The sequence below is a fragment of the Puma concolor genome, chromosome E1, assembly GCF_028749965.1.
Source record: "Puma concolor isolate L17-30 chromosome E1, mPumCon1.1.hap2, whole genome shotgun sequence".
NCBI lineage: Eukaryota > Metazoa > Chordata > Mammalia > Carnivora > Felidae > Puma > Puma concolor.
Genome location: NC_141680.1, coordinates 18,742,163 through 18,754,968, shown reverse-complemented (window position 1 = coordinate 18,754,968; position 12,806 = coordinate 18,742,163).

Genomic DNA, 12,806 nt, shown 5'->3' with positions numbered 1-12,806 from the left:
GCTGGAGAGTCGAGGATCCTGTCCCTCCCGCTTCCGGTAGACCCCCCCCCCCCCCACAACACACCGTCAAGAAAAGTTGTCTGGGTTGCCTGGCCTCAGGGAGTCCCTCCTCGGGTTTCCCTTAGTTACCTGGCGCCTCAGGCTCGACCGGAAGGAGCCGGCCGCGAGTGCGGAGGGGAGAGGTGAGTGGAGCGTTTTGGAATCAGGCTTCCTCCGGGCCTTGGCGCCTAGGCCCTGCGGCGGCGGCGGTGGCCTGAGGCGGAATTCACCCGCGCTGTCACTGAGCCTCCTCACGGTTTCTGGTGTTTTCTTGGGACTTCCCTCGGGGCCTGCAACAAGTTTGCGGGAACCACGGCTAACGAGTATTGAACATTTGTTATGTACCTGGCACTGTTCCAAATGCTTTATTATCTATTAACTGCTTTAATTCTCCCGGGAACCTGTGAAGTAGGTACTGTAAATACCACCCTTTTACAGACAAGAAACGCAGTCATAATGAAATTGGCCCAGTGCCCCGCAGGTAGTTAAACAGCAAGAGTCGAGATTTCAACCCGCGTTACCAATAAAGTACTATATTCTCATGTCAGCCTGAGTCCCCTCCGTGGGAAATCTCCTTATGGAAGGTGGAATTGATTTTTGGAAACAGCCTAACGGTAGGTGTTCAAAATAAATAGTTTATGATAAAGTGTGTTCTTTGCAACACTCACTGCGCCTTATTCACACTCTTGAGAGTCTTAATGAATTGGAAAAGGAAATCATCCAAAGAGGAGGAACTATTAATCTGTCATGAACTGCAGGGCCCTCAGGGGATGGGCTTCTCTAGAACCCTGTTTTCTGATACCATGTGGCCAACATGTGATTACTGAACATTTCAGATGTGGCTAGTCCAAATTGAGATGTGTTATAGGTGTAAAATACAAAACCTGGGTTTCGAAGACTTTGAGAAAAAGCTTATAAAATATTTTTTAATATTGATGTCACGTTGAGATTCTATTTTAGGTCTGTTAGGTTCAGTAAAATGCATTAAAATGAATTTCACCTGTTTCTTTCTACCTTTTTAATGTGGCTACCAGCAAATTTAAAATGACGTATGGGAGCTTATATTGTACTTCTCTTGGACAGCACTGCTCTAGAAACATAAGAGTGCCAGCGTGCAGGCACTACAGAGAACAGTTGCTTGAATGGAAAACTGGAAGAAGGACAATGTAAGAGCACACACAGACTTGAGCCTGGGGTTTCCCAAGACTCAGCAGAGAGAATCCCAAGGTGTACGTACTTCTGTTCCATCAAAAAGATTCAGCAAATAAAACAAGGGTGGAAAATGGCAGAAAAACCAAAACAAAACCAAGTGCAAGGGGTAAAAGCTTGTATTATAGAAATGTGTGTATTGGAATGCTTAGTTCTTGTCATAGTTGGTGTATCAGATGCTAGGTGAGTAGCCAAAATGATATGGTGCTTCCAGCAGCAAATGAGGAGGGATATGGAAGGGTAGATGAGTGGGAAAATACCATTATAAATAGGTAACATAAACATAAATAGGATGTTTGTTGGTGGTGTTTTGCGTAACTTCTTAAATGTGGTGTTTTTCAAATTATAAAAGTATTCGATTTTTTTTTATAGCAAGTGAAACAATGCAATGCAAAGATATATTAAAGGCAAAGCCTCCCCTCCTGTCCATTCTACCTTCCTGAGGTAATCAATAGTGTGTACACCTTTGTAAAAACATATATGCATACACATACACACAGAAGTTTTGTATGTCTTTATTTACACACACATTTCCGCCCACCCCAAATTAATCGATTCATAGAATAGGGTCTCTAGTGTCTTTTTTTTTTTCTCCACTTCTCTCCCATTTTTTCATGTTCTCTCTCTCTCTCTCTCTCTCTCTCACACACACACACACACATACACACACACACACACGGAGGAGAAGAAGGCATGGAGTTCTTCACAAAAATGGCATTATTTCTTACACTGACATTTTTTTTCCCCTCACTCAGTGTCTTGTATAGAGTTGTTTCGTTAAGTAAATTCTGTCCCCAGCGTGGGGCTTGAACTCTCAAGAGTCGTGTGCTCTACCAACTGAGCCAACCAGGTGTCCTTATATACAGCCTTCTACCTCAGCTGATACAGATGTAATTAATTGATTTGTCACTTCATATACCTTGCCCTTTTATAAAAAATAGGTTCTCTATTATAATTTGTAGGAGTTTTATATTATAGACCTTAACTGTCGTCACACTGCAAAATTTTTTTAGATTTAGTTTTATCCGTTGATTTATTGTCATGCTGTCAGCGTGGAGCCCAACTTGGGGCTCAAACTCACAAACTCTGAGCTCATGACCTGAGCCAAAACCAGGAGTTGTACACTTAACCAACTGAGCCACCCAGGTGCCCCTGTCCATTGACTTTATTAATGGTATCTTTGGCCATACATATAATACTTTTATGTGGTCAAGTTGTTTATCTTTCCTTTAAGACTATCTTAATAGTCTTAAAGATAGTTGATTGAGTCATTCATCAAATTTTTACATAAATATATTTTTCTTTTATAGTGCTTTCATTTTCTGTCTTGGTTTAGGCATCTCCCCCATCCCTTGATTGTGTGGGACCCAAGGAATTTAACAAAAATCCCCTACCCCTGGACAAGCAGGCAAGACTAACTCCATTTTGTGCTACACCCACCATGTCATGTATAACCCGCACATGACCTACTTTGCTTAAGACACTCCCCCACCCTAGTCAAGCCACTGAGCACACCCTTACTGGAAACCGGCTCATATAGGAATATGGAACCCCTAACCGCTAAAGAATGTAAACTCCACCTTTTGCCCGCCAAACTTGCACGCCAATTCTAACCAGAGTGATAGGCTAGTTCAAACAGTTACTATAGGGTAAATTGTAATTCAATTGGCCACCTGCATGTGGACTGACAAGACTATGCAACTTTCTGTGTGTGTTACAATCTCATTGGCCACTGGCCCCTATAAAACTGCTACGCCTTTTAACCTAGGGGTCCAAGTCCCTGCCCCTCTGTGTCGGGTATACTTGGGCCCAAGCTCGAGCTTGCAAATAAACCCTCGTGCGTTTGCATCGGTATCAGCTCCTTGGTGGTCTCTCGGATTTGAAATTGGGGGCGTTACATTTGGGGGCTCGTCCCGGGATTCGAGAGACCCCCAGGACCCCACCCGGAGGGTCCCACGTCTGGTGAATGCACTCAGCTTATACCTTTCTCGCACATATTTTCTGAGAGCTCTATACTGTATCTCTACCTGTAGGAATTCCAAACTGTCTTTGGGTTGGCATTGGCTTAAGCGGACGTGCTGGCGAGCCGTCGACTGGAGGTCTTGGGAGATGTCCCTTGCCCCCGCCAGGAGGATGAAGTCCTCATCTGTGAAGGGGGCTGGCTGCCATTACGGACAGCCAGCCCTTCGTTTTACTTTCTGTTTTGTCTCCGTGGCCACGCTGGAACGTTTGTCTGTGTTGTGTCCTTGTTAATCATCATAACTCTTTGTGTCTTGGTGTGGATTGAAATGGGGCAGACCCAAACCAGCCCCCTGTCTCTTATTCTCTCCCACTTCTTGGATGTTAAGGAAAGGGCTCATAATTTGAGCACAGACATAAGAAAAGGGAAATTTCAGACTTACTGCATGTCAGAATGGCCAACCTTTGACGTGGGATGGCCCTGAGAAGGAACTTTCCACCTACCTATTATTTTGCAGGTTAAGGCCGTAATCTTCAAGGACAAACTGGACGGCCACCCTGACCAGGTGCCCTACATCCTGGTCTGGCAGGACATGATCGAAAACCCCCCTTCTTGGCTAAAACCATTCTTACCCCCCAAAGCAGGACCTACCAAGATTCTAGCCCTGCGGAAAGCTGAGAAGGAGACTGAACACAAAGGCCAAAATGCCCCTTTATCCGGTCTTGCAGGATTCCTCTCCAGAAGACCTGATTCATCCGCCACCCTACCAGGCTCCCCCTCCCCCTTCCGCCCCTCCATTGGAAGCACCAGGGGCTGCAGGAAGGGCATCACCCCTCCCTGATGAAGGAATTCCTGTGCGTGGGCCAGCAGCAGGGACACGTGGACGGACCCACCGGGCGGCCCCACCCTCAAATATGGGGCCGGCGGACTCCACCACCCTTCCTCTCCGCGCCATGGGGCCTCCCGACGAGTCTGGAGAACAACCAGTGTTATCTTGGCCGTTCTCCACCAGTGATTTATATAATTGGAGAACTCAAAATGCAAAGTTCTCCGATAACCCAAAAGATTTAATTGGGCTTTTAGATACTGTTCTCTTTACCCACCAGCCTACTTGGGATGACTGTCAGCAGCTCTTGGCAGGTTCTCTTCACCACCGAACAGAGAGAACGAATACAGGTGGAAGCTCGGAAGTCTGTCCTGAGAGGACAGACAGCCGACTCAAAACCCAGATCTCATAAACGCTGCCTTCCCCTTATCCCTCCCTACCTGGGACTACAACTCGGCTGAAGGTAAGGAGAGACTCCGGGTCTACCGCCAGACTCTAATGGCAGGTCTCAAGGCTGCCGCGCGCAAGCCTACTAATCTGGCCAAGGTATATGATGTAAGACAAGGTAAGGATGAGAGTCCAGCAGCCTTCTTAGAATCACAAAGGCTTTTAGGCAGTACACCCCTCTGAACCCAGAAGCCCCAGAAACAAAAGCCACAATTATCATGGCTTTTGTTAATCAGGCTGCTCCAGACATCAAAAGGAAATTACAAAGAGTGGAGAGGCTGGGAGAGAAGAGCCTGCAGGACTTAATAATAGTAGCAGAAAGAGTTTACAATAATAGAGAAAGCCCGGAGGAGCAACAGACTAAGCGACCGGCAGACCCGAAATCTGGCTAAGATCCTGCTGGCTACAACCGTGGATGACCCACAGGAAAAACGGAGGTACCTCAAGAAGCTGACTTCAAGAACAGGTAAGGAGGATGGCTCTGGTCCCCGACAGGAGCGCCCTAAACTAAACAAAAACCTATGTGCTTATTGCAAGGAAGAGGGCCACTGGGTGAAAGACTGCCCTAACAAAAGATCTAAGGCCCCTGCCAAGATATTGGAGATGGAGGACCTGGACGACTAGGGGAGTTGGGGTTTGGTACCCCTCCCCGAGCCCAGGGTAACTCTCAGAGTGGAGGGGCAACCAGTTGAATTTCTAGTGGACACTGGGGCACAACATTCGGTCTTACTACAACCCCAGGAGAAATTGGCAAGCAAGACCTCATGGGTGCAAGGGGCCACGGGGGCCAAACAGTACTCATGGACTACCCGAAGAACTGTGGACCTAGGCATGGGCCGGGTATCCCACTCCTTCATGGTCATCCCTGAATGTCCCTACCCGTTGTTAGGTCGGGACTTGCTCACCAAGATGGGGGCACAAATTTGCTTCCACCCCGGAGGGGCAAAAATCCTAGACAAAGAAGGGCAACTGATTCAGGTGCTTGTCCTGAGTTTGGAAGACGAATATCGTCTCCACCAGACACCCCCAGTTCAATTAACTAACATTGACTGTTGGCTACAGGAATTTCCTCAGGCATGGGCAGAAACTGGGGGAATTGGGCTGGCCCGACACCAACTGGCTATATACATAGAACTAAAACCGGGGGCAGACCCTGTCAGGGTCTGCCAATACCCCATGCCTCTCGTGGCGCGAACGGGAATCACGCCCCACATACGGCGACTACTAGACTCAGGCATATTAAGGCTCTGCCAATCGGTATGGAACACTCCCTTGCTGCCGGTGCGAAAACCGTACTCTAACGATTACAGGCCAGTCCAGGACTTAAGGGAAGTCAACTGGCGAGTAATGGATGTGCACCCCACGGTCCCAAACCCATACACCCTCCTCTCCACCTTGCCTCCAGACAAAAATTGGTATACGGTATTAGATTTAAAAGATGCCTTTTTCAGCCTGCCTTTAGCACCCAAGAGCCAAGACCTTTTTGCTTTTGAGTGGACGGACCCCGAGAAAGGCATCAATGGCCAACTCACCTGGACTCGACTACCACAAGGATTCAAAAACTTACCAACCATCTTCGATGAGGCCTTACACGAAGACTTGGGTGAGTTCCGTTCTGAGCACCCTCATTTGACCTTATTGCAATATGTAGATGATATCCTGCTGGCGGCGGAGGACCAGGACACTTGCCTGCGAGGCACCAAGGACTTATTCCAGACTATAGCAGCTCTAGGATGCCAGGCCTCAGCCAAAAAGGCCCAAATCTGCAGAGCAGAGGTGAGCTACCTGGGGTACAAATTAAAGGATGGACAAAGATGGTTGACAGATACGCGGAAGGAAACCGTCCTAAGGATCCCACAGCTGCAAACCATCCGTCAGGTACGTGAATTCCTGGGGTCGGCAGGGTTCTGTCGACTATGGATTCTGGGTTTTGCCGAGATGGCCAGATCCCTCTATGACGCTACCAGGCACCAACAAAATTTTGAATGGACAGAGGCCATGAACAAGGCCTTTAATGACCTTAAACAGGCCTTGCTGTCTGCCTCGGCTCTCGGGTTGCCTGACCTAACCAAGCCCTTCTACCTGTATGTAGACAAGAAAGACAGGGTGGCAAAAGGGGTCCTTGTCCAGTACATAGGTCCCTGGAAAAGACCCATAGCTTATCTCTCTAAAAAGCTGGACACGGTGGCCGCTGGATGGCCCCCATGCTTAAAAATTATTGCCGCGGTGGCCACTATGGTCAAGGATGCAGACAAGATAGCCATGGGGCAAAAACTATATGCTACCACCCCACATGCTATTGAAGGGGTACTCAAACAGCCCCCAGACCACTGGATCAGCAATGCTCGTCTGACCCATTATCAGAGCCTACTGCTAAACCCCACCAGAATTTTATTCAAGCCACCTACAACCCTGAATCCGGCAACACTACTCCCTAACTCAGACTGGGACCCCCGTCTGCATAACTGTCAAGAGATTTTGGCACAGGTGCACGGAGTCAGGGCTGATCTCCGGGAGCAGCCACTGCCTAACGTGGACGCCACCTGGTATATGGACGGCAGCAGTTTTGTCCGGGAAGGAATCAGATACGCGGGGGCAGCCATAACCACAGAGATGGAGACCATCTGGGCAGAGCCATTGGCAGCCGGAACATCGGCTCAACAGGCAGAACTGATCGCCCTGGCCGAGGCACTAACCATGGGAGAAGGTAAACGAATAAACATTTACACCAACAGCAGGTACGCCTTTGCCACCGCTCATATCCACGGAGCCCTTTACAGAGAGAGAGGGCTTCTGACAGCAGAGGCAAAGACTATTAAAAACAAAACAGAGATTCTTGAACTCCTAAGGGCCCTCTGGCTGCCCAAGGCACTAGCTATCATCCATTGTCCAGGACACCAAAAAGCAGACACACCACTAGCCAGGGGAAACTGGCTAGCCGACTCAAAAGCAAAGGAGGCGGCCCTTTTGGTGACTCAGGTTTTAACAACCATGCTACCCGATCCAGGGGCACCGACTCTGCCGGACTCCCCCAACTATACTGGCACTGACTTACAATGGATTAAATGCTTGCCTATGACCCAATGCTTGCATGGCTGGTGGAGGGCCGCAGACTCCAGCATCATCCTGCCAGAGGAACTAGGATGACAAGTCCTATCCAAAATGCATCGGAGTACTCCTACGGGAACAAGAAAGATGGAAGACCTCATACGACATGCTAAGATCATTATTAAAGACTCTCGAGCAAAGATCAAGCAGATTGTGGCAAGCTGTCATGCATGCCAGCTAACCAACGCCACCACCCATGGGTCTAACCCCAGAACCCAACTCAGGGGAGACCGCGAGGAACATACTGGGAAGTAGATTTCACTGAGGTAAGGCCTGGAAAGTATGGGTACAAGTACTTGCTAGTTTTCGTAGATACCTTTTCAGGGTGGACAGAGGCATTCCCCACCAAGCACAAAACAGTGCAAATCGTGACCAAAAAGCTGCTGGAGGACATTCTGCCAAGGTATGGATTTCCTGCCAGGATCGGATCCGACAATGGACCGGGGTTCATTTCTAAGGTAACACAGGGAGTAGCACAAATACTGGGGGCAGATTGGAAATTACATTGTGCTCACAGACCCCAGAGCTCAGGTCAGGTAGAGAGGATGAATAGGACATTAAAAGAGACCTTAACTGGGGCGCCTGGGTGGCGCAGTCGGTTAAGCGTCCGACTTCAGCCAGGTCACGATCTCGCGGTCCGTGAGTTCGAGCCCCGCGTCAGGCTCTGGGCTGATGGCTCGGAGCCTGGAGCCTGTTTCCGATTCTGTGTCTCCCTCTCTCTCTGCCCCTCCCCCGTTCATGCTCTGTCTCTCTCTGTCCCAAAAATAAATAAACGTTGAAAAAAAAAATTAAAAAAAAAAAAAAGAGACCTTAACTAAATTAGCCTTGGAGACTGGCGGGGACTGGGTCACTCTCCTCCCCTTTGCCCTATATAGGGTGAGAAACTCACCATATAAGATGGGACTGACTCCCTACGAAATCATGTTTGGTATACCTCCACCTATCATTCCTGCCTTGAAACCCGAAGTGCTTGCTGAGTTCAATGACCAACAATTTCTTTTCTCCCTCCAAATGTTACAAAGAGCCCATGAGCAGGTGTGGCCTAAGCTGAGGGCCCTCTACGAGACCGGGCCGCCTCCTGACCCCCATCAGTATTGACCAGGCGATTGGGTGTACGTGCGGAGGCACCAACAGCAGACGCTCCAACCTTGCTGGAAAAGACCCTATATTGTGATCCTGACCACGCCCACCGCTCTCAAGGTCAACGGAATAACTCCCTGGGTCCACTACACCCACGTCCAGCCAGCTGATCCACACGCTGTCCTCAAGGACTTTGTTCCGGAATGGAAGAGTCAGCCCGACAAGGACAATCCCTTAAAGCTAAGGCTGCGTCGCTCCCACTTACCCCGCTAATATTACTTGCGCTGTATCCCCTCGCGGCTAAACCCAACCCCAAACCACTTAATCTAACCTGGCAAATCATCACCCCAAGCTCTAATCAGGTAGTAACCCAGCTGTCCGAGCTACACCCTAGAGGGACCTGGTGGCCTAATCTGACTATTGACTTGTGTGAACTATTCAGTCAGGACCCCTGGCACCAAGGCAGAATAGGAATACCAGGATGTGGCACCGAGAGGGCCAAGATGGCCCTCCAAGATACCTGTTTTTATGTGTGTCCGGCCCCCTCTCAGTCTGACCATAATAAGGCCTCCAAATGCGGTGGCTGGACAGACTACTTCTGCAAAACATGGGGTTGCGAACAAACTGGGACATGCAATTGGCTGTCACAAAACCCATCCGGCCTCATAAAAATGCAGCTGAATACTACGCACCCCTCATGCTCGGAACGCCCTTACTGTAATCCAGTCACCATTTCCTTCACGGAGACCGGGAAACAAGAAACAAATTGGGGGGTAGGACTTCTGTGGGGACTCCGGCTTCACCAAAGCGGGTATGATAACGGAGTCCTATTCATGATCAGACAACTAGAGAAACCGAAAGGTCAAGGGAAACCCTTAGGATAGGTCCCAACACTGTGCTACTACCTCCTCAACCTCAGGCAACACCTGCAGCACACCGTCTGAATCTTGCCCACAACACCTCCGGTGGTGGCACCCCAGTCCCGACTCTCCTCTCCCCTCTCCTCCCCCTCGACCCTTCTCAGCACCCTCTTTGGGCCCTGATGTCCAAGGCTTACAGATTCCTCAACGCAACTAAGCCCAATCTTACCCGATCCTGCTGGCTGTGCTATGACGTCCGCCCCCCCTTCTATGAGGGTATCGCAATAATGGGTCAATATAACACAACCACGGACCCTAATGCTTGCAGGTGGAACCCAAAGCCTGTTAGTAAAGGCCTCACCTTGCAGTCCGTGTTCGGCCAGGGACTCTGTATAGGCACTCCACACCACCACCAGGCTCTGTGCAACATTACACAGCCTACAAATAATACAGGGTATTATCTACCGCCCCAAGACAGTTGGTGGGCTTGTTCTGAGGGTTTAACTCCCTGTGCTCACGGTCAGGTTATAAACAGAACTGGGGGCTTCTGTGTGCTGGCTCAGCTACTCCCTAGAATCATCTACCATTCAGATGAGCAGGTACTTCAGTGGAAGGGCGCAGATACCCACGGGCGAAATAAAAGGGAGCCCATCTCCGCTATCACCATCACCTCCCTACTGGGAATTGGATTGGCTGGCGCAGGGACGGGTATTGCCTCACTAGCCACCCAGGCCTCCCACTACAGTAGCCTTAGAGCTGCCATTGATATAGACCTAGAACGCATAGAAACCTCCATTTCCCACCTCCAAGAATCCCTAATGTCTTTGTCTGAACTGGTGCTCCAAAATAGGAGGGGATTAGACCTAGTTTTTCTACAACAAGGAGGAGTCTGCGCTGCCCTGAACGAAGAGTGCTTTTTCTACACTGACCACTCAGAGATAGTACGAGAATCAATGGCTAAGGTAAGGGAAGGATTAGCCAAGCGAAAACGAGAGCGAGAGCAGCAACAGGGATGGTTTGAATCATGGTTCAATCATTCTCCCTGGCTGACTACCTTATTGTCCTCCCTAGCCGGTCCCCTGATCATCCTTCTCCTCCTTCTGACCTTTGGGCCCTGCCTCATTAATAGACTAGTGGCTTTTGTCAGGGACCTAGTCAACACAGTTCAACTCATGGTACTCAGGCAACAATACCAACCACTGACTCTCTCGACAGAAACCCAGAACCCATGATTGGGTCCTGCATAGTATCCTCTGGAAAAGGGGGGAATGTGGGACCCAAGGAATTTAACAAAAATCCCCTACCCCTGGACAAGCAGGCAAGACTAACTCCATTTTGTGCTACACCCACCATGTCATGTGTAACCCCCACATGACCTACTTATTGCTTAAGACACTCCCCCACCCTAGTCAAGCCGCTGAGCACACCCTTACTGGAAACCGGCTCATATAGGAATGCAGAACCCCTAACCGCCAAAGAATGTAAACTCCGCCTTTTGCCCGCCAAAGTTGCACGCCAATTCTGACCAGTGATGGTTTAGTTCAGTTACTGTAGGGTAAATTGTAATTCAATTGGCCACCTGCATGTGGACTGACAAGACTATGCAACTTTCTGTGTGTGTTACAATCTCATTGGCCACTGGCCCCTATAAAACTGCTACGCCTTTTAATCTAGGGGTCCAAGTCCCTGCTCCTCTGTGTCAGGTATACTTGGGCCCAAGCTCAAGCTTGCAAATAAACCCTCGTGCGTTTGCATCGGTATTGGTTCCTTGGTGGTCTCTCGGATTCGAAATCGGGGGCATTACAGATTGTAGATCTTTTTTTAAATTTTTTTTTTAACGTTTATTTATTTTTGAGACAGAGAGAGACAGAGCATGAACAGGGGAAGGGCAGAGAGAGGGAGACACAGAATCTGAAACGGGCTCCAGGCTCTGAGCTGTCAACACAGAGCCTGACGCGGGGCTCGAACTCACGGACCGTGAGATCGTGACCTGAGCCGAAGTCGGATGCCTAACCGACTGAGCCACCCAGGCGCCCCTACAGATTGTAGATCTAATCTCCCAAATGTTCTTATAAAATTTTTATGTTTTGATCACATTTAAATCCTTAATGTATCTGGAATTAAGTTTTGTATATAATATTAAGTAGGGGTCCAAATATTTAAAACACTTGGGTTTTTGTTTCTTTTTAGGTAATCTCTATGCCCATTGTGGGGCTTGAACTCACAGCCCCAATATCAAGAGTTGCATGCTCTACCAACTGAGCCAGCCAGGTGCCCCAACACTTGTAGTTTTTAACTTTAGGATTAGATATTACTTATTTTGTAAAAATGCAATTACATAAGCCAAATCAGCAACTCTGAGAACTGCACCAGGCAGTTCTAAGTGAACTCAAGGATGAAACTGTGGAATTAGTAGCCCTGCTTCAATGAATGGTGTATGTATATATGATGGAGTATGTGTATGATATGTATGATGGGAGTTCTTTTTTTTTTTTTTTTAATTTTTTTAACGTTTATTTATTTTTGAGACAGAGAGAGACAGCATGAACGAGGGAGGGTCAGAAAGAGGGAGACACAGAATCTGAAATAGGCTCCAGGCTCTGAGCTGTCAGCACAGAGCCCGACGCGGGGCTCGAACTCACAGTCTGTGAGATCATGACCTGAGCCGAAGTCGGCCACTTAACCAACTGAGCCACCCAGGCGCCCCTGTATGATGGGAGTTCTGAACAAAGGAGGCAGTGTAACAGCTGCTAATCAGTGGGGCTCCATAAACCAGCAAAACTCAGGCCAGTGAAATCTGAAATAATATGTTCCTCAGAATATAAACAAAACCAAACTATAGGGAGGAAGGTAGCATGATTTTTTGTAAATAAAATGTCCTGATTAATATATTAGAACTCATCATAGTGGTTGTATTAGTTTGCTAGGGTTGCTATAACAAAGTATCACAGACTGGGTGGCTCAAACAACAGAAATTTATTTTCTCACAATTCTGGAGGCTACAAGTCCGAGATCAAGGTAGACCAAGTAGAGTTGGTTTCTTCTGAGGCCTCTCCCATTGGCTTGTAGATAGCTGTCTTCTCTCTGTATCTTCACATGGTCTTCCCTCTGTATGTCTGTGTCCTAATTTCTTCTTCTTTTTTGAAGTTTATTTATGTTTGAGAGAGAGAAAACACGCGAGCAGGGGAGGGGCAGAGAGACAGAATCCCAAACAGGCTCTGCACTGTCAATACAGAGCCCAACATGAGACTTGAACTCATGAACTGTGAGATCATGG